Source organism: Gavia stellata, chromosome 3 (assembly GCF_030936135.1).
Source record: "Gavia stellata isolate bGavSte3 chromosome 3, bGavSte3.hap2, whole genome shotgun sequence".
In the NCBI taxonomy this organism is placed as follows: Eukaryota; Metazoa; Chordata; class Aves; order Gaviiformes; family Gaviidae; genus Gavia; species Gavia stellata.
The window spans coordinates 81,505,769-81,512,333 of NC_082596.1; positions in this window are offsets into that span (position 1 = coordinate 81,505,769).

Consider the following 6,565-nt stretch of genomic DNA (forward strand, 5'->3'; position numbering starts at 1 on the left):
TGGTTTTTTCTACTGCCCAAAATTATTAGAATCGTCATTTCCTCCTTCTCAGGAAACTGTCCAGCTTATCTTTCCCAATGACATGGTTCAATTTTGTATGAGCATCTGATCAATAAATAACTGGATATCCAAGTCTCACACTTCCCAAGAAGATCCCCTAACCATCAAACTAGATCATTCTTATTTTTACCGATCAGATATAAGCATATTATGAGATGAGGCAGAAAACTAATAGGACAGGCTGAGAGAACTCCACTGCAAAACCAACAGAGCCAAAGCCAAGACAAACAGAAGTATTCCTGCAGTCAGGATAATCTTTTAAGATGAGGTATATTGCTACCTGTAGAAAGAGAAGGAAATTGAAATTAAATCTCCCATATCCTGGAATTAATGCAATAATTTCTGATAACTTAAGTGAGAAGTGGCACAACATCTCTAAAAACGTTTTTGCTCATACTCAAAACCTTTTGGAAAATTCAATCCTACCTTACATTTAGTTTCAGGATGATGGAAAACCTGTGTCCTAGCAGCACTATCATTTACCACAGTGTAGTTAGTCATCTCCATCCTAGAGCTTACCAAGAAAGATGACTGCTGAGGTGAGAGTCTTCTGAATATTCAGTAATGCTTATAATCCCCCAAGGAATTGAAATGGAGATTCAGTTACTTCAGAGCCCATCTTAGAGAGTGCACAGCCAACTGAAAGATGAAAAGGTCTCAGACTCCAAGTACCTGACAACAAACAAGTGGAGTCTTGGAGCCCAAGTGTGTGCCTCAGGCAGAACAGCTGAACCTAGGAATGTGCCTTCATAACCTGCTAGGAGCAAAAATTCATCTTTAAGCAGACTGAGTTGTCACAAAAATAATAGTGGCTCCAACAACTGGGTTCAGTTGCAATAGAGATAACTATATACAGAGCACTGGGACAGTTGTCACTAACCATCTTTAATAAAACATGTCCTAAGCAACTTTTCAACTCACACGAGTGTTTCCAGTCATTTAGCTCTACCGAGCTGCCTACCTCAATGTCAATGAAAGCACTTGAAGGAGAATTTGTTTGCTTTCTCTGCTTCATGGAGAAAAGCAAAAAGTCATGCAAAAGTCATAGCTGAAGTCAATCAGAACACAGGAGTAATATACCAAATTCACGAAGTTTCTTTGCAGGTTTCATTTCCTACAGAAGGCTCCTATGCTGAAGGAGGGTCAGCCCATATTGTTTCAAAGATTTCAACAGATTTAAGTCAATCAGAAAAATAAGCAAAATAAACCACAGTATTCATGAAGCATCTGTTCCTATTCCAGATGGATATTTTCCCATCTCTTTCTTATAGCATAATTTCAAATTATTTGTAGGACATCTTTATAAATAACAACCTTGGGCACTGCATAACTGAATGTAATTAATATCATAAAGAACAGTGAAAAAATCAAAACACATGCTATTCTGAAGAAAAAAATATTTGGATTACCTAGATTTTGAAGAAATGCATTTTACCTATTCACACCTCTCTCCATCAACACCTCTAAACAGCAGCATACAAAGCATGACAAAAACGAAAAGGATATTCTATTGCTACCAAAATAACTAATTCTAGTGATCTATGTTTAGGGATGATAATGGATTTAGAAGTGAAAAGAATAGTTCCAAGTAGATAAAAACTGCATAAGGTTATTAGTACTCTCTCTTGCAACGCGTACATCATCTTGAGTCCTTCCACCTTTAAAAGCAAAATGTCTTTTACACAGTGGGTAATGAATGTAAATATAGAACACGTTAATTACTCACACTGCTATGAATTTTCAAAAATTTGTGATTAGATTGTAGGATGGCAGTAATACTGATGTAATTCAAGGGGATTTTGAATTCTACTCTGGTTAATGATACTAACTCTGTAATGTCAGGTATACTTATGTATGACTAATGGAAGCTTGTTATCAGTATAATAGTGCAAATATTTAATAAAATAGAATGTTTTCTATTTTCTGTAACAGTTTATTCCAACCCCCTTTACCGTAGGATACATGGTGTCCATCTGTTAACTGTAGGACAGTTAACCTAAAATCCAAACCTAAAAATCTAGATCTAAAATGTAGTCCAGAATCTGCAATACATTTCTGAAGAATGTTGGATTTTTCCTGTTTCGAAATGAATGCTCAGTGAAAAATCAAATTAATTTCCATTTAAAATTCAACTAGAAAAACTACAAAGTAGTAAGCAACTGAAAACAACTTTTTTTATTCCCCAAGAACTATAGTTCTATATTTCTAGTAGATTCTCACGGAGTCGTGAAACAACTTCAGAAACCTTCCACATCACTGGTAGTTTAAGAGTTTGCAAAAGATTATTGCTCTGGTTTTCTTTCTTTGTCCTCATACAACCTCTCTTTTAAGTGCAAAGCTTTACAAACACAGTCAAGGGAATCACCATGGGCAAAAGCTGTTCGACTTCAGAAAATAACACTTTAAGTCAATTTGACAGGAAATTTACAGCACTTTCTGGCACAAATTGTTGCATAGATACAACATGACATTACTCTCAGAAAACTTTACATTTGACCATATTTAAGTGAAACATTGTTGATTCTAGTTTTGAAACTAGTTGCACTAGGACCTCAAAATCTGTTCTGTTGGTCAGACATTAGTAATTCATTAGTCACTAAAGGCTACAATGAAAATCAAAGATTAATTGTTTCTCTTCTGCTGGTGAAATATAATCTCCACAGCAACCAAGTACAATGAATCATCAGCTATGTTTGTTCATAGATGTTACTATTTAAGCAGGAACTTGAAAGTTATCTTTAGATTTGCTAAGGTATAAATTACAAGAAATGTTAGAAAGAAGACAACCCTAACTATGTTATCAAATGTCTTTTCTTTGTAACCTCCTCCAAGGTTTACAACATGAAGATGGAAAACAGGCTGTCAGCTGGCAGACAGCTTTCCAGCTTTCCTTACATACATTTTATTATTTTTATTATAATACCAATCGAAGGCTTTGTCAGTATGAATATATTCACATACTAAAACCATTTCCAGATGTTCCCGTTTATGGTGTGTCTATGTATGTTCTCTATCTTGGCAATGGATAGATTCAATACAGATGCACTTACACCAAGCAATTTCTACAACGTATTTTTAAGTTATTTCTAGGACAGCTGTGACAAAGCTGGATTCCCTGAATCAGACATAAGCTGTGACTACAAGTACCAGTGGATTTTAACAAACAAACTGCACAGAGTGTAGTGTGATAGCAAAGAAGGGAAGAGTATGGAGAAAAAGGGATATTGACCTTTGATGGGCAACAAAGAGAGAAAAACTTTGGTAAAGTAGGAAACAGCAGTATTAAATCTCAAAAAGTAAACAGGAAATTATGCTAATTCAATTCCTCTGGTTATTACTAGTGAAGGGGAAAAGAATTTGAGAGGACATCTACATTACTACAAAATATATCTACATCTTGATTATGTGTCATTATCGAGTCATATCTCAGGATCCACTCCCCAGCAACTTATAATACTGTTCAACATGTAATTCCTCATGGGAACATCTTATTCCCTATGGACATTATGTCGTTCATATGTATCCCAAGGTCCCTCACATCTTGTTAACTAGAGATACTTGGCCATCACTACTTAATGCATTTTATCTGCACTCTGCCCATATCCGTACCAAATTGAGGTTAAGATAGGAATGAACTGTTTCTGTTTGTGAAGTGTGAATGTAAAAAGATGTTTTCTGAAACTGAAAGTGATGTCATAAGCATCATTATCTGAATTGTAGAAGCTACCAGGGCTTGAAGTGTTACACTTATAGCAAATGTAATATTAATGGGGAAATCATAACAGATTTCATAACAGTGTTTTCTAATGCAAAGTGATAAGTAACTAGGGTGGGACAAAAAGCATAAAAGAGCAGTAGTGTCTGAAACTCATATTACTTTACAATTGCTACATGAAGAAAAAGACTTTTAGGCCTTCCAAAGCCTTTTTCTACGTTCTCCAGTAGCTGGCCATACAAAGGTGGTGATTACAGTACAGAAATACATTTCAAATGCTTTCTGAAACCTGTTTATGACTGATTGTCATTAAACTGTGGCCTAATATTACATTGACTGCTTGCAATGTATTTTAATATTGTATTGATGGAAGTCTGAACTGATCAATGCTGTGGCTTACTCATATTCATAGCATTATGATTGACATATATAGTAAAGCTGAAATAAAAGTTGGTTTTCCAGCACGTAGGCTTTCCAAGCTATCCAGGAACAAATACCACTTACTTTCACATGCTCTGCACATTAAAGTGAATGTCAAGTCCAAAAGGTGCCACTCCATCCTTCTAAAATTTGAGACTGACCAGAAATAGGTTCATTGAAAAACTTCCGTATAGAAAAAGCAGACAGCATAGTGGCAATGAAATTCAGGAGCTGCCTATTTGGACAAGCAGAGGCCTCATTCCACCCTGAAGAAATGTCTTAAGAAATTGTTGGACTCCAGCTATAGTCTTTTCTCAATAGAGTAAACCCTACTGTTAGAGAGCCAGGCAAAAGGTGCGCTGTACCCTGACCAGCAGCAGCAGAGATCAACGGAAGAATTTTCACATTGCCTTAGGATGTAACATTTACCATCACAAAGCTTTCCTTCACTTTTCCCCTCATGGGTTGAAACTTCTCTAAAGCAGTCTGCAGGATGTTTGGGTTTTGTTTTTTTTTTTTTTTTTTTGAATGGGCGTGTGAGGTAAAAAAAAATGTATTCATATGAAGTGATTCAGTATTTGATCTCAGTCTTTCATATTTCATTCTCTGCATCAAGCCTTCAGATAAAAATGAACATATAAAACCTTTTAAAAGTTTACTTTTTACTTTTTTTTCAAGACACATTGAGCAGCTTCTGCCAAAGTTGTGGGTTTAGTAAGTAATTCAGATTTAATGTGACCTAAAACTGACAGAGGTGGAAAGAGGGAAAAGAGGTAAGAAAGTGGGGGACTTGGCTGATTTCAGCTGCAGAGCTTTGTTCCATATATTGGCTTTAATATTAATCCTGGTTTGGAAAAAGTCTTTAAAAATATTACTAATTTAAGAGTTCTCAAATCAGAATCATGACCAATGTTTCCATGCCTCAGCTGTCAACAAAAAGGAAATTATCTCTCATTTGATGAATCAACAGCATACTAACAAACAGAGAAAGCCTTGTCTAGCAATACAGTAGGCAGAATTATCTCTGTTCATAAAATTCTAAAACTTTTTTTTGTTATCAGGTGAAGTAGTAGTAATGGAAGTAAAATTCACGTAATCATAAAAATATTATTTGGAAGGCACCTCTGGAGTCTCTAGTCCAACCTCCTGCCCAAAGTTGGTCTATCGACAAATCAGGTCAGCTGGGGCTTTATCTAGCAAAGGCTTGAAAAGATCTAGGATCAAGATACCACTACCTATTCCACTCCAGCACTACTCTACTAGTGTAAATGTTTTCTCCCAAGTTGCAGCTTGAGGCTATTGTGACTTGCTTGTCATCTGCCACTGAAGAGGAGAGTTTGTGCCCATCACCTTTGGCACACTTTCAAGTAGCTGTAGGCCACCCTTCTAGGCTCCTCTTTCCTAGACGAAACAAGCTCACTTTCCTCAACCTCTCCTCGTGGGACATGTGTACCCCAAATCATTGTAGTAGCCATTGTGGACCCTCTCCAGCTACTCAACATTGTTCTTGAAGCAGGCAGCCAAACCTGGACACAGCAGTCCATGTGTGTCTTTACCAGTGCCAAGTAGAGGAAAATAACTTCCTTCAAATCTACCAGCCACGCTCACCCTAAGGAACTCCAGTGCGTGGTTTGCCTTGTTTAAGATGAGAATACATTGCTGATTCATATTCAGCTTGACATCTACAAGGATATCCAAGTCCTTTTCAGGAGGGCTGTTTCTCAACAAGTCAGTTCCCAGCCTGTAATGCATGGATTATTCTACCCCTGGTACAGACCCTTGCATTTCTTCTGTGCTGAAATTAATAGGTTTCTGTTGGCCCAACCCTCAACTTTCCCAAGGTCTCTCTGGATTGAAGTTTGACTGTTTGGTTTGTTAGTCATTTCATCCCATTTGCTGTCATCCACAAATCTGATAAAAGTGCAGTCTGTCTCATGACTCAGGTCAGTGATGAAGGTATTCAGTAACCTGGGCCTCTGGAGCATTCTACATCTTACCAGCAACCAAGTAGCTGTTCATCCATTGATTACTACATTTTAAACATGAAGATCCAGCCAATGTTCAGTCCACTTAATTATCCATATTTCCAGTCCATATTTCATGAGCTTCCAAGTGAAAATACTGCGGCAGATGGTGTAAAAATTCTAACTAAAATTAAGGTATATTGCATGCACCACTCTTTCTGCTTCCCCTTCCTCATTTCAATGTAGAAAGCAATTACGTCAAGCATGATTTAGCCTTCATAAGTCCATGCTGACTATTCCTGACTATCTGTTTGCCCAGACAGCCAAAATTTAGACAGATATTAACAGGATGTGAAACTACTTCATGTAGAAACTTACTAAAACCAGGATGAATTTGCCACTCATT